General features: G+C 38.9%; 1 pseudogene; it reads right to left on the reverse strand.

The window, feature by feature from the left end:
• Window positions 1-265: 265 nt before the first annotated feature.
• On the reverse strand, window positions 266-21699 carry LOC110165361 (arachidonate 12-lipoxygenase, 12R-type-like; annotated as a pseudogene).
• Window positions 21700-23110: the final 1411 nt, after the last annotated feature.

A 23110-nucleotide genomic window follows, 5' to 3' on the forward strand; every position in this document is an offset into this window, starting at 1 on the left:
CTCATCTGACACCTGCACCAAGTGTGAACAGTAAGTCCTGAGCTGACTCTGACACAGGGCTGTGGTGCAGAGAGCAGGTGCTGTCACTTGTATATACACTGTATATATACAGTCTGTTGTCTATGGTACTGTATATATACAGTTTATGGTACAAACCTGTCTGTGTCTTTAAGCTCCTCCTGCAGCAGGACTCTGCAGGAGTGACTCCATCACAGAGAAGTGATGGAGTCACTCCTACAAAATGAAGCCAGGACCAAAACAACACTTTAACATACCACGTGTAAACCTTTAATACAGAAACCCCAAGCCAACTCAAACTGACATGGATAATATTTGAACATCATTTCACAACAGTTGCAAATACTTCAGATACACTTGGCTGTCATTAGCAGATAATACTGAGGATACAAACATGAGTGGGAGAATCTCTTGCATTTGGCAAAGCCAAAGCAAAGAGCTCATTTACTTTCTAAATCAGGTTTAGGACCAGAACACACAAACACAACATACACATACATACATTAAAAAAAAATTCATATGAATAAATCAACACGATAAGTGTTTTCAGTCAAATCAGTATTGGATTTCATCAGGTTTATTCAAATCTACGTCACTAAATTTGACATAATATATATGTGCTTTGCTGACTTACTGTCATAAGAACTATTCACTATTCAAGAGATTAAATTTAATTATTATTGCTATGGCAACAGTCCTAATTTTTCATCACTCTGATGCTGCATTCTATTGAATGTCCGATTCATTTCTCCCGACATCTGTTGTAAATGCATTCTGTTGCAATAGTCGGGCAAATATGGATGCCCGAGAAAGTTAATGTTTATTTTGTTAACTTATGTAGATAACGTCAGGTATCGTTAGCTCCTAGTCGGTTTTCCTGGAGTCCTGAGCACAGTAGAACGCAGCACGATACCCACAGATATACTAAATCTGACCAATCCTGACTACAGATGAAGTATCGCTGGATTCAGTAACTTCTACCTTTGACCTGATTGTTATGGGATGAATTTACATTTCAGTGGTTTAGGAGAGATGTTATTTTAGAAGCAAATACTTTATGATGAACATGAACTTTTTTTTCAAATTAACATTGATTTGTATATATGATTTGATTAGTACATAAAACCGTAAATATACACATTTGCATTTAAATATAAATAAAACCCCCGTGCAGCAGATTAAATAGCCACGCTGTTCTCCACCTCTGTGGGGTCCATGTAGGTGTATGGGACCTTCAGGCTCTTGTTGCGTTCTTTGATATCGACGCTGAGCTTAACCAGTTCTTCTTGAAAAGTCTGCATGAGCACCTGTGGAGTCTCCTCAATGAAATGGACGTCAGGATAAGTCCCCAACATGACCTGAGAAAGAACCAGAAACTACATCAGCTTCAAGGGAATCCCAAGACTGTCGAGGTCTAAACTTAGAACTAAACCTGGACTGTAGACGGTGTTGGGAACTAAATACCAGATATACTTATTCAGAATAGACATTTTGAGTAAACCTAACTGGATTCCAATTGCCTGGGAAAAACACTCTCCAGCAAACACAGTACTTCAATACTGTCAGGGACGCACATGGTCTGTCCATATCAGGAAAAAAAAATTAAAGGAAAAAACATTGCATTGCATATTTCTGCAGAAATAAACTCTGTCTGTAAGTCTGTAAATACAGAGAGATCAGTCTGGATTTGCCAGGCAAGTATTCTGGTACAGTTACTCTGGAGCTATTCAGAACACAGTTACTTTACAAAAATCAACAGAATTAATCGTAGTATTTGATCACACAGCCTTCAAACTAAACGATACTGATGATGGGGTCACTGATAAGCTGTTTGTGAATTCAAAATACTTTTATTGGACCATGACCATCGCGATATATTACAAAAAACGTATCTCGCCAACATGGACTATAAGCCAGAATTAAACTAGGTCTAGGATCATGATTAAACCAGGACTAAACCATGACAAGAGGTTTTGCTTACAAAGTCTGAAGACCGTTTGCTGAGTAGCCACATCGTTGCCATGCCCTGGACAGTGGTGTCGATATTGGGCAGAGTCTGGAGTAGAGAGGCTTCAGTGGCAGTGCCCTTCTTGGTCGGGGGAGGCTCCTGTAGAGTGATGGGGGTGTTGGGCATAAAGCCGCCATAGTCATACTGCAACACACAAGCAGCAGTTATAGAACATTACTCATGAAAACATATTAATATTACAGCCTTTATGTTTAAATTATCATATTGATACTTTGCAGTGACATCGTGCTGGGGGAGTTCTGCCTGTATGTTTATGATGGAATATTTAGAAGTTACCATGGTGACACAATGCACACATTAGCAAACTCTGCCAAGAAAAGTCTGGCAGTCTGAAAACTCTAAAAATACAAAATTTATTTAAAAAAAAACACATTTTTAGGAGCCTGTGATGAATTCTAACCTTCATATTTTTGTTTAGATGTTTCATTTTCAACAAAAACTGTGAAAGTGACTGAAAACTGTTAGCCAGTGCTAGTTAGCTTGTGACTTTAATGTTATTTGAAATGTATTTGTAACAACGATAACGCCAGACTGGCCACGTTTACATGATGTTTTTAATTCCAATTTAATTATTCCAAATTAATTAATTCAGAATTAAATTATTCTCCTTCAAGTTTACATGGAAATAATAATTCCAAATTAAGGTTTACATGGAAAACACATTAAATCGGCTTTATTTATTCCTGCCCAACGTCTGAGGGTGGGGAAGGGTTCTGATTGGACAGAGACATGAATGTATTTACGTGGACCGGAAGAAAACACACACTTCAGCTGCTACCGGCTTTTTTATCATCTCGGTTTGTCGTTACGCGTGGGGATGCGTTCCGCTGTTTCCCCGTCCATACAAACTGAGAAACAGTGGTCCAAACCCAGACTCCTGAACCAGCGGGAGCAGCTCCCGTTCAGGTCGGGCTCAGATGAGCTGGAGCAGGGACTGATGTTAGCTGCCTTGGCCTGAGAAGCGCTTTCCCCCGGGGAAGAAACAAGAGCATGGAGGATAAACCGCTCAGAACAACATATGAGCAATCAAACGGGATTCACGTTTCTGTCTGGATCTTTTGCACCACCCCACTACCAGCGGAGCTCCTCGAGCACGGAGGACAGGAGCAGCCACAGCGTGTTCTCGCTTTCGCCGCACGGATCCACTGGTATTGTTTGTCCCTATCGTTTGTCTGGAACCAGCACATGGAGGATTGAGCCTATGGATCTATCTGACCAACCCGCTCGTAGAGGGGCTGTGTGCTATGGAGAGTTTCCCCGTGTCTTTACCGCTGTTATGCAAACTCAGAGCTTCTGCTCATGTGCGGTGAGTAAAGTTCTAGGCCACATGCTGCTTTTTTATGAGTTCATGGTGGTAATTTGGGATGAGGATGGCTTGCGGTGATAACGGGAACCTCGGTACCTTTCGCAGTTACATAGGCAACGGGAAACAGACGTACGGTCACACAAACATGAAACAAACTTTTTTCACCATATTCCAGTGCGTCATCGCATCAGAAGTGTGATCCAACGCGCATGCGCTGAACGACCTGAGTTATTTTTTAAGCAGAATAAACGTTTACATGATTGCAGAATAAATTTATTCCGCTTTTAAAATCTGAATAAACCTCCCACTTAATTCGGATTTAAGTTTAATTCCAAATAAATTTAATTCCAAATAAACATAAGGAATTAAGTGTTTACATGGTGTTTTTTAAAGCGGAATACATTTTTATTCCAAATTACATTATTTTTAATCAGAATTAAAGCTCTCATGTAAACGGTTCAATGTCGATGTAAATGTCTGTGTTGACAGAACAATTTTAGAAGTAAAACCAAATTTGCATTTGAAGGATTTATGTCTGAGCAACAGCAGTGAGTTGTACTTCCTGATAGAAAGCTTGGCAGCAGCGGACTGATATATGAGAAAATAGTCCCTGAACATGCGATGATTCATACAATGCAAGGTTAGTTTTATTTCAAACATTATTCTATCAACACAGACATTCATATTGACATTCTGGTGTAATAACTGCTTTGCTTCGGGTGTTTTGTGGAGTGGGTAAGACTGTTTTTAGTGGCAGGATAACTATGGCCATTGACATGCACTAGCCTAGCACCAGCGACTTCTGCAAATACAAGGACTGGATGGAAAATTTAAAAAAGTGTCTCCACACGTCTCCAACACTCTGGCTCACTAAGAAATGAGGTCCTATGTCCAAAATTCTAAACTGTCCCTTTAACAGCACAAATCAGCTCATCAGTTGTATTTCCATTTAGATCTGTTGTTTCTGGTCAGATTGTGTTAAAACAAAGCTCAGTCTAACAGAGCAGTGCCTACAGTTAGCATTCCACACCCAGGGAATGTTGATAACATCAGCTGCAACGTATTAATACAATGGCCTTTACCTGTCCACTGTTGACAGCAGCATGTTGGGCTGAGCAAGTGAAGATCACCATGGTGACAAACTTGATCCATCTCCTGCACAGTGCTGAAGCTTTGAGGAATACCTGCAAAAACATCAACACACACACACAGATACATATATAAGCTTTTTGTATTATTAATGTGATGCATTTTGATGTAGAATTATTCTACAGTACATAACTATAAGGTTGATTGATTGAGTCATATGTGCACTCTTCACTGCAGTGATGTTTTCTGAAAGTGTGTGAAGTGCGTGAGTGCAGAAGGGGCAGGGGTGAAAAAAAAGCAGATTGGGACAGTCCACACTTTAGATGACCAGTGCACTGGCGTGAGGGAGTAAATATCTAACACTAACACGGTTGTTCAACTGCAGTTCAGTTAACCAGAAATCCACAGCCTGGAGCCCGTTAATCATCTGCTGAACTGGCCATAAACAACTCAGATCTGTATTAATAATTTTACACTAGTGTTACCTGGACAGTCAGCATATTTATTTAAAGGTGCACCGTGTAACGTTTGTGGTGGAGAGTCCATGAAATGCTTTTCTCCATGGAGATATGGAGTTATAGCTTTGTCTGTAATGTTTCACAGTATGGTATTAAGTGTTTCTATCTTCATGGAAACCAAACCAGGCCAAGTTACAGGTCAGATCTGTGGAGAGGCAACCACACTCACAGTCAGAATGCCTTTTTTTTTTTTTTTTTTTTTTTTTGGCATTTTCGAGCTATATAACTATGTTTAATGTCATAAATAAAAAAATAGAGCTGTTTAATGTCTGTTTAATACTGTGGAACATTTCAGACAAAGCAATGACATATCCATAGAAACAAGCAGTTGACCCTCAACCAAAAACTTACATAGTGCACCTTTAACTGTGAGAAGGAATGGTCCTTGTCATTGTTAGCACTTCCTGCCAAGCTGCAAATATGTTGTTTAGATATAATTGCTGCACTGACTGAAAACTTTCCAGTGAAATGATTTTGGGGGATGGACTTGGCTCAAGTTGCTCCACATTCTCTGGAAGAGCAGATTAAAACATTCTTAAGAATGGACACACCCTTTACATGAACCCATGTGGGGCAGGGCTTATCTCTCAGACAGGAGGTGTCACCAACAAGCTCAGATACAGGTAAGGTCTGCACAGAGGAGAGCCAGCCATCAATAATAATGCATGTTTTTAAAGCATATTTGAATATTTAAACACACTTGTAATATCATAAATACCCAATAAATAAGTTTAATGTTATATGGTGGGACATTCTAGGCAAAGTAGACAAAGTTTTCTCTGTAAACTAAGAACAGTACTCCTCTGTGTATCCCCTACAGTACTGTGTGCCCCAGAGTTCTACATTATCGCTGGCCCTCTTTGCTCTGTACATGCTCCCCCTGGGTGATGTTTGTAGAAAGCATAATGCCACTTTTCACTGTTTTGCAGATGACATTCAAATATATCTGCCAGTGACCACAATTGACAGGAAGAGCACAATCAAAGCTCTGCAGGACTGTCTCATGGATGTACAGACTTGACTGAGCGTCATAAAAAACAACATTGTGGTGTTTGGGTAAACTAACCCACTGGGCAGGACAGTGTGATTGGTCCTCTGTCCTCCGATTGTCTCCCTGCACTGAGGAATTTTGGGGTAATTGTGGACTCCACATTCAAACTGAACAAGCACATTAGCTATGTGATAAAGTCCAGCTTTTTTCAGTTGAGGCTCCTCGCTAAAATAAAGCCCTACCTCCCACAGGCGGAGTTCGAAAGAGCTATCCATGCTTTTGTAACGCTGCAGCTCGACAAATACTAAGAAACGTGAACACATCACACCTGTGCTGTGTGACCTGCACTGGCTCCCTGCAACTTACAATGTTATTGATTGTTTTCAAATGTTTGCACTCCATGGGTTGAGTCTATCTGAGGGAATTACTGCAGCCCTGTGCTCCGCCCAGAGCCCTGAGATCAGCTGACCAGCTCCTGTTGGTCGTGCCCAAAACTAGGCTCAAGACAAGAGGTGACAGCATTTGTATTGTGGAACAACCTTCCTCTTCCTGTCAGATCCTCTCAGTCTGTAACGCAGTTTAAGACTAGACTGAAAACTCTTCTCTTCTCCTTAGCATTTAGTATGAGCGAGTCAGGTTATCTTGGTGTTTTTAATTGTAGTTTTCACATTATCTGTATATATGTATATGTAACTGTTTCTTCTATTTTGTTGAATTGTATGTGAAGCACTTTGGTCAGCTGAAGTTGTTTTAAATGTGCTATATGAATAAACTTGAATTGAAAGTAATCACATCTCCATGGTGACAAGCACTTTATGGACAAACCATCAGAAAAGTTACATAGTGCAATGTCCTTGGCATGATCTGTGAGGAGTCTTCAGACTGTCTTAAAACCTATTTGGTTGTGTTTGCTAATGTGGGCATTGTGTCTCCATGGTAACTGGTGAGCATTCCACCAATACACATTCATGTACAATGCCCCCGGCATGATGTCACTCACCTGTGCTAGCCTGAGACAGAAATCCATGTTCATAAATGTCCTGGATCCATTTTTGTAGTTCTGTGTCCTTTTTGACCTCCTCGTCGCTCTTGTAGTAGAAACTCAGCACTCCTTTCACAAACCTGAAATGGTGCAACAGTGTTTTACTGATTTATTCAAATATATATTTTTAATCTCACACTTTATTTGAAGCAGATGAATTGTGTAAAATGTATGAGAGATGCAGCACTCTTGAAATAAAAATATCACTGATTTTAAACAAAACAAAAAAAAAACTCCAGTTCCACATCAAACAAACAGCTCTATCAGGCCACGTGGAGTTGTAGAGTTGTTCTCAATTCCCCTTTTCAGATTAGACTTAAGTGTCTTGCTCAAGGACACAACAGCATGTAAACCATCAGAGGTGGATTCACAGTTATTACAGAGCATGCATCTGATTATTATGTATCTTGCCACAGTACAAATATAAACTAGGCCTATATTTGACCCTTTAACTCTTCTTTCAGACATAAATGTTTTCTCCATTTATCCACTTTAACTTTTTTTTTTTTTTTTGGATAACATGACTTGACTAATGACTTACTTTAAAGTTGCATTGCATAACTTCTCTGTTGGAGGGTCCATCACCTGCATGTTTCTAGGGATATTTCATTAGTCTGCCTGGAATGTTCCACAGTATGATATTAAACAGCACTTTACTCTTTTTTTTTTTTTTTAATTACAGGTGGTTTAACAGCTCAAAAATACCAAGAAAAACAAGCATTCTGACTCCAGGTTCATTATGAGATTTAGAGAGAAAAGATGCATATGTACAACCACAGTCTGGGTAGAACAACTGGAAATTGCACTAACAACTCCTGTGTCCTGTTTGCAACAGGTTAACACACCCTCCAGCTCCATTGCCGTAAGAACTTGTTTCCCCATCTAACTATAATGAGTTTGAAGTATTTTTTAATGACAAGGTTCAGTGCATCAAAAATGCCATAAATTCCACAACACAAATAACAAACATAAAACCGTAGAGACACTTAGAGCTGAGTCACTGCACCTGTAACTGACAAAACTGTCTTAGAGATCGTCCCCAGTCTGAGTTCATCCACATGCCAACTCAACGTGTTATCCACTAGATTTCTAAAGCCTGCCCTGAACAGTTTGCTTTCACAAATCGCTCACATAGTTAACATGTCACTTCAGTCTGGAACATTCCTAAGAGCTTTGAAAACTGCGGTCATTTAGCCACTCCCTAAAGAAGAGCAGTCTTGATGCCACAGTACTGAACAATTTCTGACCCATCTTAAATGTTTTGATTTGTTTGTATTGTGATTTTAATGTATTTCTTATTCTGTAAAGCACTTTCAATTACTTTGTGTATAAATTGTGCTATACAAATAAACTTGCCTTGACTTTTTCTTTCTCCTTCTTAAGAGATACAAACTTGTCAACTCTCTGCTATACACTTAGCTTGTTGTTGCAAATTATGCATTCAGCTTTTTTTTTATTACACTTTATTACAGACTGATCAATATCTTCTTGTGTTGCATCATGCAGTGTGTAGTAATCTCAACAAATACAACACTGGGGAGAATGCAAACCTTTGGTAAACATGACAGAACTAACTTAGCCGTTTGATGGCTGTATTCCAGTTTTCCCCAATTTGTCTTTCTATTAATGGCCGACCTTTTTTTTATCAGCACCTTTAATGGTCTAACTTTTGCTTATGTGGCGAGGAGAAAATTCAGGTTTGTCGACTGGACAAAAGTTTGTTAGGTTGAAGATGTTTCGCAGCTCATTCAAGCTGCTTCTTCAGTTCTGGTCAGACGCTGGTGGACACTTCCTTATATCTGCAGGGAGGAGCTAACTAACTGAAAATAACACACCCACTTGTTTACAGTTTCTGTTTGTTAGTTAAGCCTATTGGCCTGTACAGGGTGTGGGGGTCTTATTAGCATAACAATTCATGGCCATAATGGCCATAACATACAAGGGATCAATAGGTGTAGCCAGGTCAGGTCCAGAGGTGTGGAAGCTCCATTATGGAAGTGTCCACCAGCGTCTGACCAGAACTGAAGAAGCAGCTTGGATGAGCTGCGAAACGTCTTCAACCCAACTTTTGTCCAGTCGACAAACTGAATTTTCTCCTCTCCATGGATTCTACCTGGACGACTGAGGGATTCTTCACACTAACTTTTGGTTGGTGAAGACCCCCAGTTAGTTGCCAAGAGAGAGCTCAGTTAAACAGGAAGTACAGAGAGATTCCAAGAAAAAGATATGTGGATGGGATCTGGATGGAATGTAATATGGATGGATGCGATAACAATATTTAAAGACTGAGTTTGATAATAAGGTTTTAACTTTCATTCATACTAAACTGTTCAGTAGTGATTTGAAGGTTAAGCAACAGTTGCATAACACAGTTGCATATCTGTAATAAGTTAACTGTGTTTTAAGACAATAAGTGCCATTTTCTTAGCCTGATTCATGAGCCGGTTTCTGACCTTGCAGTGTTAGAATTTGTTCACTCGACAGTAAGCGGGAACTTTTTATCATTTAACCAATCACTGCTATTTGGTAGTCACATATGTAATGCGCCGCTAACGGGGCTAACTGCTATATTAAGCTTTTCCCAATTCCCGGAAGAAGGGCAATAACGTCTTTCCCCTTGACAGAATTCACGAAACATCCTCTTCGTTCCGGCTTTAAATCCTCGATCTTGGGAATCGTTGACAACACTGAATATATGGCTCTTCGCTGATTGGCTGGTGCCCGAACTTGCACTTCGGGGGTTTTTGTGAACCGTCTAGTGCACAGGTGTCAAACATAAGGCCCGGGGGCCGGATCCGGCCCTCGGCTGATTTTCTACTAAAATATTTTAATTATATTTTCTATTAAAATATTGGTAATTTTCTGCACCGCTGAGCATAGCAGCGTCTCCAGTGCCTCTGTGCGTGGCCCCTCCCACCAGAGCAGGACAAATGAAGACTTGGCTCTTTCCAGACACTCTTAAAGGACGATCGTTTTGACTGTTGACCGTGACACCCTCATCAGCAAAATGTCAAAAATGGGAAAAGTGGATGCCAAGTGCAGGATTTTCCAAGAAAAATTGACTTATTCCCATTCCCATGAACATACAAGTTCATGTTAAAACATTGTGTTGAAATTGCATTTTTCTTAAAGTTTCAGGTTGTTCATAATATTATAATATTTTCTAAAAAATAAAAGAGTTCATCAATTAAAAAAGATTTCTGTAATAGATTTGTGTTTCTCTGCACAAATATTTGAACTTATTGCTATTTTGGGGGCTTATATGCCATGAGTTTTCTCATCCGGCCCCTTCTGAATCAAAGTAGGCCGGATACGGCCCCCGGACCAAAATGAGTTTGACACCCCTGGTCTAGTGTTTTCTGATTCCTGACCTAGTCGCTGGAGAGAAATGAAATTGAGAGGAGGCAGTAGGTGGCGCCAGCCTGGCTACCATTTTCTGTCCCTACACTGGTACTGGTTAAAGTATTGTAACGGAGCTGCATCGGTGCATTCCTAGTTCATAGTCATCTTTGTTTGCAATGTTAGTGCAAAGCAAGGTACTGTACATTTACCAGATGTGTGGTCTAAAACAATCTAAAAGTGTGTGTGCGTCTCCCCTGATTAGAGCCTATTATAATGTTCAGTCCAGTCACACTTTCCCTTACACCTCCTCTGGGTGTGGTTGGGAGCGTGGAGTTTAGGTGTTTCGTCTCACTGCAATAATGAATACATTGTAGAAAAGATTACTTGTGTATGATGTCCCAAAGCCTGAGTCCGTCGTTCCTGTAGTAGTAGTTGGGCAGAGACTCCACTCCTCTGTCTTTGATGTCCTCAGGGATACACAGGGAGCGGTAGGTCAGGGAGGACAGGGACCTCTGCAGGATGGTGACCATACCCTTTCCACCAGATGACGCAAACTACAACATATAATATAGTTAGCATCAAACAACACTTTACTCTGGTATTTAAAGTGCACGTGACAGGTTTTCATGATTTTCTTAGCTGTACCTTTTTTGGCGAGATAGTACCTGTGTTAAAGGGGCCATATTACACTATTTTGTGATCAATGAATGAAACAAAACATAACTCCAGATATGTTTGTGACAAGATAATAACTTTTTAGCATGGCTTAAAGCTCGCAAGAGTGAATTTAGCTTTAGGCTATAATTTATATTTTAGGGAGTAGTCTGATCTGTGACATGCATTTTAACCACAGCAACCTACTTGTGTAAAGGTCCCAGTCTCTGATATGAGCAGGCGTCTGGCCAAGAAGTTGATCTGAAGAGTGTAACGTGTGTGGGGAACAAGGAGCTGACAGGAGAGACCACAGGACATAACGGTTAAAGTACTGAACATAATCTCGCCTTGTGCTATTCTTGAATCATGTTACCTTGTACAGAGGATGGACCATTGGTATGTTTCTCAAAAGGGACAGGGAGAAGACTTCAGCGAGCAGATGAGTGCGCAGGAGGTGCACGTTGAGCTGGTGTTCATTAAAATCTGCACTTCTCACAAAGGTCTTGGCCAGTAACCAGTCGAACTCTTGGTCAGCAGGGACAAAGATGGGGTTGTCTTCTGCTGGAGTCTGTTTGAGCTGTGAGTAAAAAGATTTGCAATTTTATTTAAGAAAAACTGGTGAATATTCCATAAATTTTTCATTCATATTGATAGTTTGCAGTGACATCATGCTGGGGTGTTCAGCAAATTATTATTATTAGTTTCTTTATTCCATTCATAAAATATAAATAGACATACAAGAAATGAATGAAACGGACCAGAAAGAAGAGTCATTATATGTTATCTACCCCCTGTTCAGCAGTTGCCATGGTGACACTATGCACACATTAGCAAACACAGCCAAAAAAGTTTTAAGATGGTCTGATAATTCAAGAAAAATACACGATACATTCAACCTAATTCCCCTCAGGGTGACCTTCTGCTCACAACTCTGGGAGAGCTTTTCCCAGATTCCAGCAGAGGCTGGGGACATGGTGTCCAAGTGGGCTTTATTCTCGGCCTCTATTGTCAATGCAGCAACTCGTAGCTGTGGCCGTACAGTCTGTGGTGCCTGTGACGGCGGCAGTCCAGCCTGTGGGGGGTGCTCTGGGAGTATGGGGTACGGGGCCCTTTGGTAAGGGCTGTCCGGTCCCTGCATGACTGAAGCAGCAGCTGTGTTCGCATTGCCCGCAGTAAGTCAGACCAGTACCCAGTGCATGTTGGACTTCGCCAGAGCTGCCCTTTGTCACTGGTTCTGTTCATTGTATTTATGGACAAAATTTCTAGGTGCAGTCAGGGGCTGGATGGGATCTGATTTGGGGACCACAGGATCTCACCTCTGCTGTTTGCAGATGATGTTGTCCTGTTGGCTTCATCAGGCCAGGACCTGCAATGGCTGGGATGAAGATCAGTTCCTCCAAATCCAAGGCCATGGTTCTTGACCGGAAAAAGGTGTCTTGCCCTCTCCGGGTGGGTGGAGAGTCCCTGCCTCAAGTGGAGGAGTTCAAGTATCTCGGGGTCTTGTTCACGAGTGAGGGGAGGACGGAGCATGAGATTGACAGGCAGATCGGTGCAGCGTCTGCAGTGATGCGGCCGCTGTATCGGACCGCATCATGGAGCTGAGTCCAAAGGCAAAGCTCTTGATTTACCGGTCAGTCTATGTTCCTACCCTCACCTATGGTCATGAGCTCTCGGTAACGACCGAAAGGACGAGATTGCGTATATAAGCGGTCGAAATGAGTTTCCTCCGCAGGGTGGCTGGGTGCTTCTTTAGAGATAGGGTGAGGAGCTCAGTCGCACGAGAGGAGCTCGGAGTAGAGCCGCTGCTCCTCCAGGTCGAGAGGAGCCAGTTGAGGTGGCTCGGGCATCTGTTAGGACATGTCCTAACAGGAGGAGGCCCCAGGGAAGACCCAAGACACGCTGGAGGGACTATGTCTTTTGCCTGACCTGGGAAGGCCTTACGGTCCCCCCGGAGGAAGTGTCTGGGGGGAGGGAAATCTGTGAGACCCTGCTTAGACTGCTGTCCCCTCAAGCCGGCCCCAGAAAAGTGGAAGAAAATGGATGGATGGATAAAGAATTTAACCAACACATTTTCAGGAGTCTCTGAGAATTTGTTTTCCAGTTTAGATGTTTCATTTTTAACAAAAATATTGAGAGGGACTGAACTGAAAAACAGTTGGCTAATGCTAGTTAGCTTGTGACTGTAATGCTATTTGATAGAGCCTTGCTTAACAGCACAAATCAGCTCATCTGTTGTAATTCTTCCTACATCAGATCTTCTTTATGTGTGTCAAATTGTGTTTCTAATTTGACTAACAGAGCTTCAGACAGACCAGTGTCTCCAGTTAGCATCGCACACCCAATGAAAGTTGATAACATCAGCTGCAAAATATCTATGTAAAAAGAGATTAACATGATTTTTCAAACCATTTACCTGGATGGCGATAGGCTTCAGCTCATCATTGGGAGTTTTGTGCAGAAGAACAAGGGGAGCCACCAAATGCTGCTTTTTCCCTTTAATAACATTGGTAATTATTCCATCCAAATTCTTGTAGTCACACAAGTAAATGTTTCCATCCTGTTTAAAACATAAATACACACCAGTTTACACCATTTATTTAAGAACATAAGATTTGATTGGTAGACTATTGTTGAAATTCACCTTCATCTCTTCACTCAGGCTTTTGTTACCACTGATGAGGACCATGTTATCAGTGACTGGGAAGTTCTTTGGCAGAACGGTGCAGCGTCGAATCAGAATGGGGTTGTTTCCATTCAGGTACTGGTATCCAAAGAAAGTATCTTCTCTCCAGTGGTCCTTCACATACTCTGGGCATGGGTCATACGAGAATACAAGTCATTACAAGTTGATTCTTCAGTTCCATCCAAAATGGAGACACACTGAACTCTAATCTAACAAAAATTTTAGTCAAACCAAATTGAAGTTACGTTTAGTGTTTAATAATGCGTCAAATGTGAACGGCAACAGATTTTGGAATCTTGGTTAAAGAATGAGCCCCTCTCTTGCTGTACAATTTCAACAAACAAAACATAAACGGGTTGATCTGCAATGGCATCTTGAAAATAAGAGATTAAAGCTTGTTCAGACATGCAGGAATCACTCCAAATACAACTTCAGGTGAGGAAATGGTGAGGGCAAACAACTATAACATGGTAAAAGTGCATAATAGATCTGCTTCAATTAACTTTCTTTCAATAGTTAACTTTTATATATAAGTGTGGTATTGTGAACAGCAATTGTCCAGCGTGAATGAGAGCTGGTTTACAATGTTAAAAGACTATGCAGTTGATTTCACGCTCTATGGTCAGTCATTTTAAACTATTATACCTAGTGCAGTTTGTGTGTGCAGAGTGTGTACTAGTCAGCGGTGGATGAAGTATCGATTTTGTTATTTAAGTAAAAGTACAGATACAAAGGTAAAACGTTATTCAAGTAAAAGTAAAAGTATCACAGGAGAAAATCTACCTGAGTAAACGAATTAAAGTACATGTTTAAAGATTTACTTTAAGAGTAAAAAGTAAAAGTTCAGTTGATTTCTTATTTTTTGTAGCTGTTTGCTCAAAGTTGTGATGTTAACTCAAATTAAATGTGCTAAAAAATAAAGTCTCATACTTTTTAGCAGGTCTCAAACCTTAAAGAAAGTACTTTTTACTTTCCAGTCCATATCTACAATGTAGTGGATTAGGATTTACAGATACACATTCTCAAATGTAGTGAAGTAAAAGTAAAAAGTATCCTGTAAAGTGTAAAATGTACTTAAGTAAAGTACAGATACCTAAAAGTATTGCACTTTTATGTTTGTACTTCGTCACCTTCCACCCTTGGTACTACAATGTAAAAAAAATATATATATATCCAAAATTTAAGTTATACACACATAAATCTATCAGAAAATGACTTAAAAGTAGTGAAATTATCTGTCTCCATGCAGCAAGATAATTTTACTTGACAAGTTATCTTAAAGTAAATTACCTCTAGACTAGAATTAAGCAGACTAAGAACTAGTAAGTGGATAATAAATCTGGAAACAATATGAATAACCTGATATAATTTTTGAAATCTTGGCCAGATAAGAGAAATTTGCAGTGTGTAGTCCATCACAAATAATTAGAATATCATGAAAAAGTTCTATATTTTTCTCAGTCATTTCATTTAATTTGTCTGAGTTTCTTTCTTGAATTTTTATGATTGTGGCTTTCAGATAATAAAACAAAATTCTGTGGGTTTGACTTTCTGAAATGAGGGACAAAAAATATAGAACTTTTTCATAATATACAAATTATTTGTGATGGACTAATAACCCAACACAACTGCCACACTTACCTGATATGTTTGTTTTCTTGTTGCAGAAGACTTTCTCAATTTGCGCAAAATTATTCCACAGGGTGCTTTTACTGTCCAATCCCTTTAGTTTCAGCTCTGTTATCCTGCACAAATCAAGCCACCATGAATCCACTATCCATCATTTTTAATAGCTGACGTGACTAAGTCTGTAAATAGACAAGTAAAGGCATATCTCGAAGTGTAGTTTACCCAGTGGCAGCTGTGAACGCAAACTCTGTGGTCTTTGTGAAGGAGAACTGGACCTCAGGTGGCAGAGAGAGGAAACCTGATGTTTTGACACCGTGAGGCACTCCATCAGCATAATCATTCCAACTGAAAAGAAAGATTTGTAAAGAGAAATCAAGAAAAAAAAATATGACTTGAGACAGTGGTGGAAACTCAACTAACTGTAGAAGTGTTTGTGTTATGTGTATTATTAAAGGAACAGTCTAGAATTTTGGACATAGGATTTCATTTCCTAGTGAGCCAGAGTGTTGGAGAAGTGTGGAGACACTTTTTAAAATACTGTATGCCATCCAGTCCTTGTATTTGCAGAGGTCACTGTTGCTAGTCTAGTGCATGTCAATGGCCATAGTTATCCTGCCACTAAAAACAGTCTTACCCACTCCACAAAACACCCAAAGCAAATCTATTATTATGCCAGACTGTCGATGTAAATGTCTGTGTTGATGGAATAATTTGAGAAGTAAAACCAATCTTGCATTTGAAGGATTTATGTCTGAGCAGCAGCAGTGAGTTGTACTTCCTGATAGAAAGCTTGGCAGAGGCAGACTGATATATGAGAAAATAGTCCCTCAACATGGTAAATGGTCAGATTTTTCTATAGCGCTTTTCCACCTTCAAGGCACTCAAAGCGCTTTACAACAAGGAACCACTCACCCATTCACACACCAGTTTACACAACACTTAAGGTTTAAGTGTCTTGTCCAAGGACACAACGGCAGCATTTATCTATGGGAGCTGGAATCACACAGTGGATCTGACCGCTCAACCTGTGTGATGTTTTTTATGTCAAGAGCTGGATTTGAACCGCCAACCTTCAGCTCAGTGGGCAAATGCTCTACCAACTGAGCTACTACATGCAAAATGATGTTTTGTTGTTGAATTATTTTGCTTCGGGTGTTTTGTGCAGTGGGTAAGACTGTTTTTAGTGGCAGGCTAACTATGGCCATTGACATGCACTAGCCTAGCACCAGCGACCTCTGCAAATACAAGAACTGGATGGAATATTTTAAAAAGTGTCTCCACATGTCTCCAACACTCTGGCTCACTAGGAAATGAGGCCTTATGTTCAGAATCCAGACTGTCCCTTTAATGTTATAATGTAACTGCAGTTCTACGATGTGCTCATATTAAGCAATTGCCCAATCTATGTTGTAATGTTGGTTCCTCATTAAAAGCAGATGTGGAGTTTTGTTTGTTTCATTCACACACGTTTAACACACAAACCCTGCATATTTAGGCTACACCTTCACTAGAATCATTTTTGATTTGATTTTTGATTTTAGCCCTGAAATTTTCAATCCCTACTCAACAAAAGTTAAAAGATAGCTGTTAACTTGAAAACTACCACTTTTTGAGCGTTGCAGATGTAGACGGACTAATAAAAGAGGAGTTTCTCAAACATGTGAATGAAACAAAACACAACTCCAGGTATGTTTTTGAAGAGGTAACAGCATTCTAACATGTCATAAAGCTCACAAGAGTCAGTTTTAATACAATTTTACTTATTTGCAAACCCTACATACACTTTGCAGTATTCTTTCACTTAAAATTTGGTCTAACTTACCTGTAATCTTCCCCTCTTTTAGTCAGCTCCTGTTCACGACTATAAATACCAAGATGGTGAGTGTCGTCAATGACTCTCAGAGCTACGGAAAAGCCACAATATTTACTAGTACTTGTACTATTTTGGGATTTTTGGGGGTTGAAAAGTACTCCAAGCCTACCTGTGCCCTCTCTGAAGCGGTGCACCTTGGTGTCATTGATGCAGCGGTAAATTGGAAAGCTGTAGACTTTCTTATCCGGACTCTTCACAGTGACTTTATCCACAAACCAATCGTCGGTTGGCATCAGGAGGACGGGCTGTTTGTCCAGCTCAATCAGTACAATTTTACCAATGTCAGCGTCAGTGGAGACATAGAATTTAGATGACTGAAATAGGAAATAAAAGGAAGATGTTCTGTAACTCCCAATTAAACAACATTAGAACCAGGTCAAAAAGGGTGCAATTCTGTGAAGTATGACCCAACATACTAATAGATGCTTTTTTTCTGATCTATAATGTTGTTTCCTCATCACAGACATCCCTGGAGTTTTGTTTTGTTTCACTAACACATTTTTAACACACAAATCCTACTTATTCAGACTGTGTTCTTCTCTCAAACAGAAAACACTCTTTTGCAAAATAAAAATGACATACATAATAAATTTGATGAAGAAGCAATAGCAAAACTAAGAACAATGTACTTTGCCTTTCCTGTCACTCCTAAAGTAAAGGAAACACATTTCAGAATTATGAATAACATATATCCATCCAAAGAATTACTTCAACTGCACTTTAAGACTGAAGAAAACATTTGCACTTTTTGTGAAAAGGAGATTGAAACACCAATCATCTTTTTTTTTCATTTGTGCTACAATCCAGCCCTTTTGGTCTGAAATGCAACACTGGATACAGTCCACATTTCCTTCCTTACCAGTCTTGTTAAATAGAGATGTTTTCATTTTTGGTGTACTACTTCAAAATAAGAAAGAAGAACTTTACTTTATTAAAGAAATTTAATATTATGTCTTGCCAGATTTTCCATCTACAAATGTAAAATTTAGAAGTGCCCCCCTAACTTTTCTTGTTTTCAAAATGAACTCAAATTATATATAAAATCTCTGAAATATATGAATGGACCTAAAGCGCATAAAGTGTTGTTTTACATGCGTGAAATTCTCCTGAACTCTATGAACTCTACTCTCCTTGCTATCATCTTTGTCGCTTCCTAAATGCACTTTTTTATGTTGTTTTATAACGATTGTATTGTATTGTTACTATATAATATGTTGTGTTTATGTTCCCTCACCCCGACATGTAACTGCTGACAACACACAGCCATGTTTGTTGTGTCACATTTATGCAACCAGTTGTATGAAATTAACCCACCTGCATAACTTTGCCCATATTACATCAAATAGCACCAATATTGGCCAGTTTATGTATTTTAAACATTTTTTTTTTTTATTTAGGTGTTTTCTTTCAAGACTCCAGTAACAGAATGGTCTATAATCAAAATACTCACACTCATGGTCCTTAGGTACATTTTTGTCCCATTGACTTCCATTCAAAATGGCTTTTATAATGGCATAACTTTGCCAGTGTATTTTTACTTTTTGATTTATTTTTCCTTCTTTGAAGTTGAAAACGTTTCAATTTATATATTTTTGTTTTAGTGTCTTTTTGAATTTTTGGATATTTTTCTTTTTACTGTGTATCTTCCATTACAAGATTTTATCAATAGAAAGATGTTTATATATCTGAGTCCACACTGAAGGTCAGAGACAGATATTTGAGGTTAAAATGATATGGGTGTGTTCTAGAGGAGTCCTCAGCCTCTGATAATCTCAACACAAACTAATTAAAATTATTTGAAGGATACAGAAAAAGTTTTTTTTTTTTTTTCTTTTTGTTCATGTACATAATTTGAGACTTTTGCTGTCAAAAATGGCATTTAAGGGGTTAAATTTTCAAAATATTAGATAATATTTGGTATGTATGATTAGGGAAGAAATAAATGTATATTTTTGTCACGAAGGACCACAGGTGTGATTATTTTAAAGGGGTGCATGAGGGTTAAAAAAAAAACAAAAAACTGTAATACTGTAAACTCCATACATCTGCACTAGAATCATTTGGATAATTTCAAACCTGGAATTGCCTCTCTCTACTAAAAATGTAGCTGTTAACTTGAAAACTAGAACTTCATGACATCACAAGGTGGAACAGAGCATTTAGAGCTTTGGAGATGTAGACAGACTAATAATAAAGCCTTATTCAAATTAGGGGTGTCAATTTATCGCATTAATTGTGATTAATTAATGACAGTCATATTTAGCGCATTATGTTTTTTAATCGCGTTAATCTCATTTTTAATCTCTAACTTTAGTGTTTCTGTATGCGAGTTGCTTTATTATAAAATCTGTTTTTATGTGTTGTTGGGACAACAACACACACACACACAAACACACACAAAAAACACATTTATAATTTTTTTTTTTTCGGTAATTCCACTCATTGCCGGAAACCCACACAAAACGCGCGCAGTAACAGCGATGTAAACGTCATGTTAACGTTTGCGGCGTCAGTCACACAATGGACGAGGTCGAAGAGCCAGTAGAACAGAGGCAGCAGTGCACAGGTAAAAATGCATTCGTGTCTTGGAAATTATTCTCCCGACGTGAAATATAAAAGAAAATAACAAATATAAAATCGCCTACAACTTAAATGTCACTGGTGAAAACAACCTGCATAGGCTCATGATGTCTGCACTACTGTCCTATAGTGACCTGCCACATGAGGGGACACGCACACACACACACACAAACACACACAAACACACACAAACACAAACACACACAAACACACACAAACACACACAAACACACACCTTCATCATCGTCATTAACCTGAGAATGCGCGGACCACGTTTCCTTCCATAGTTACTGCGCGGACACCGCTGTCCTCCAATAATATTTTGAATATGGTTAAGGAAAGACTGGACTTTTTATTGTCTTTAAGTAGACAAAAGTTATTATGTTCAGATTTCCTCGTCTTTGCTACTTTACAGCAAACAGTTTCTTATTCATGGAGACTTGGGCTCAACAGCCAATTTGAAGAGAACAAACAAGAACAACATTTGCAGGATGCGGTTGCTTCATTCATGTAGTTTTAAAAAGCATGACAATATCAAGTAATCCAAAGTATTCAAATTACGTTACTCACTTTAAGTAATTAAATGGATTAAGTTACAAACTACATTTTGGGATATGTAATCTGTAATCTGTAGGGGAATACATTTTAACCCTCTCCAGGCAGGTGTTGCAGATTTGCAACAGCTACCTACTTACTCTAAATCCATATTTTATGAGCTTTTTTTTACTCAGGAGCCTTTTCTCCCATCCATGCTGATAAACGTGGATGATGCAGACTGTGCAAGAATGGCTACACACAAACAGCCTGCCAGAAGTGCAAAATACTTTTATTGTTTACAAAGGATAAAAAAAGTCGGGATTGTATATTACTACCCCATATTATAATTTTCCCCAAATATCATATTTTTCCTGATACTAAAAATTAATTTGAGCCTGAGAGGGTTAAAAGTAACCTTCCCAACACTGCAGATTAGTAATAGTAATAATAATGATGATACTGTGGAATGTAAGTGACTGCATCTGTTAAAGTTTGTTAAACAATAAATTACTTTATAAAGTCACTTTTTTTTTTGTTATATATCAGTCTTTTGATCTGCCACAATAATGTAATAATGAATTTAAATGAAAATACCTCAAATTGAAGGCTTTTCTCAGCAATTTTTAGGTGAGATTAAAAAGAGATTAATTAGATTATTTAATTACAGATCATAATTAATTAATCTCTCTTTTTTTTTTTTTTTATGACAGCACTAATTCAAATATGTGCGCCTGAAAGAAAACACAACTTTAGCTATGTATGATGAGGTAACAACATTGTAACATGGCTTAAAGCTCACATAAGTACATTTTGCATAATATAGGACTTTAATATGTGAGTAGCAACATTATTATCAGCATAAACTAGATAAATATAGTTATAGCATAAAAAAACACTAACAATTAAGTGAATGGTTTGATCAAGACAGACAGACAGCTTGAAATTGTCCATATATCACACTTACTGTTCCTCTGTAGAAGGACGCCACGCCCTTTAGACCCATGAGCATGGTGCGGACACTCTCTCCCTGCTCTCCCACTAGTTTGATGAATACCATGTTTAAAGTAGTGGAATTTAAATTACTGGCAGTGTGGATGGTCACTTTATATTTCACCATCTTCAGAAAACGCTTTTTTTCTCTCACAGTGGGAATTACAGTAGATTCCTGACATTTGGATGGTAAACATTAGATTAGATTAGATGTGTATCATTGTAAAACATCCTCACTAAAAAGCAACAAAATCAGATATTTGCAAATGTCTTACCTGCTACTGGCTGAAAAGTTGCAGTGAAACTCTTCTGATTACAGACTCCCTTTTTATTTACAAATCAAGGGGCGTGGTTTAAAGGAGAAAATGCTGTGACTAATCTCTGGACTTGTATGAACAATTCTCTATTCTCAGTGAATGGTGAATGGACACTGTTAATATATGATGAGATCAGATCAGATCAGATCAGCTAAATGTTTATTTGTCCCACAATTGGATAAACTCCAAAGTTGCAAAGATCAAGGTGAGGACAAATTATACTATAATGATTGACAAAAACACAACACAGTGTCAGCAGAGTAAAGTGAAGACTAGAAACTTTGCAGAGGAAGTGGCTCTGACTGTGAATGAAATCTGAGCCAAATTAAAATTCAACAAGAATGCCCCATATCAGAATTGCACCATCTTTTCAAGTGCTTGTTGTTCTCTGAGGGTTGTCATTGAGACTAAAAAGAGGAACAAACCCTGAGTGTGTTGCATAGTGCATCTGTTTCACACCAGTCTGGTAAAAACATTACCCTACAGTACTTCCCTCTCAGTGAGTTCATGACCCTGAAGGAGGAGGACGGGGTAACGGCCAAATGAGGAGAGTGATGAAAATGTGTTTCTATTGACCAAAGCTGTTTAATCTGCTGTATACACTGCATTTTACAGTTCACGTGGGTAGTGAACACAGGGAGGTAAATAACCACACCTCAGTGAATAATTTGGTAGGTCTAAAAGGTCAAATTCACTCTTTGGTGCTGGCAGAACACCAAAGCTCTGCCAAGAGCTGCTCCAAAATACACAATCATCATTTATCTTTTTGGTGTATTTGGAGCAGACATTCATGTTTCATTGAGCAAGCCACACAAGCTGAGGCTAGTGGTAACAAAACCTGTTCACTTGTATGTTCAAATGTTGAAATATCTGAAAGAGAGAACCCAACATTTTATCATGAAAAAAAATTAAGAAATAGCATTTATTTTGTTTAAGACTGTTGTGGGTTCTTTTGGATGAAAAAGAAATAATATGGCATAGTCAAAACAGTGTTGGCGATTTTATTTACAGAAGTGCACAAAATAGTAAAAAATAGATATATTCACAGTCTGTCGCAGCCCTTGAAGAACTGTGGAGCTGGTGCCTGTGGTGCACTCAGCTCTTCAACTTAACACACACTGCCTCTGTGAAGATGGGAGGCCCCTTTTATAGTACGAGGACCTCTGTCAGGGTTGCAGATTCTAATTTTTTCCTATAAACTAGACACAACACCTCACAGTCTTACACTGACCCACAGACAGAAAATACACCAAAGTAAACGCTGGCCTCACAATGGTAAAACACGTGCAGTAAGAACAGTGTTGGGAAGGTTACTTTTAAAATGTATTCTCCTACAGATTACAGATTACATACCCCAAAATGTAGTTTGTAACGTAATCCATAAAATTACCTAAAGTGAGTAACATAATCTGAATACTTTGGATTACTTGATTTGCTGTAGAGAAGCAAAGACTAAGATATCGTAACATAAGAAATTTTGTCTGCTAAAAGAAAATGAAAAGGTCGAGTCTT

This window comes from Boleophthalmus pectinirostris, unplaced genomic scaffold (genome assembly GCF_026225935.1).
Source record: "Boleophthalmus pectinirostris isolate CB_2022bp ecotype Guang Dong unplaced genomic scaffold, ASM2622593v1 HiC_scaffold_22, whole genome shotgun sequence".
Classification (NCBI taxonomy): Eukaryota; Metazoa; Chordata; class Actinopteri; order Gobiiformes; family Gobiidae; genus Boleophthalmus; species Boleophthalmus pectinirostris.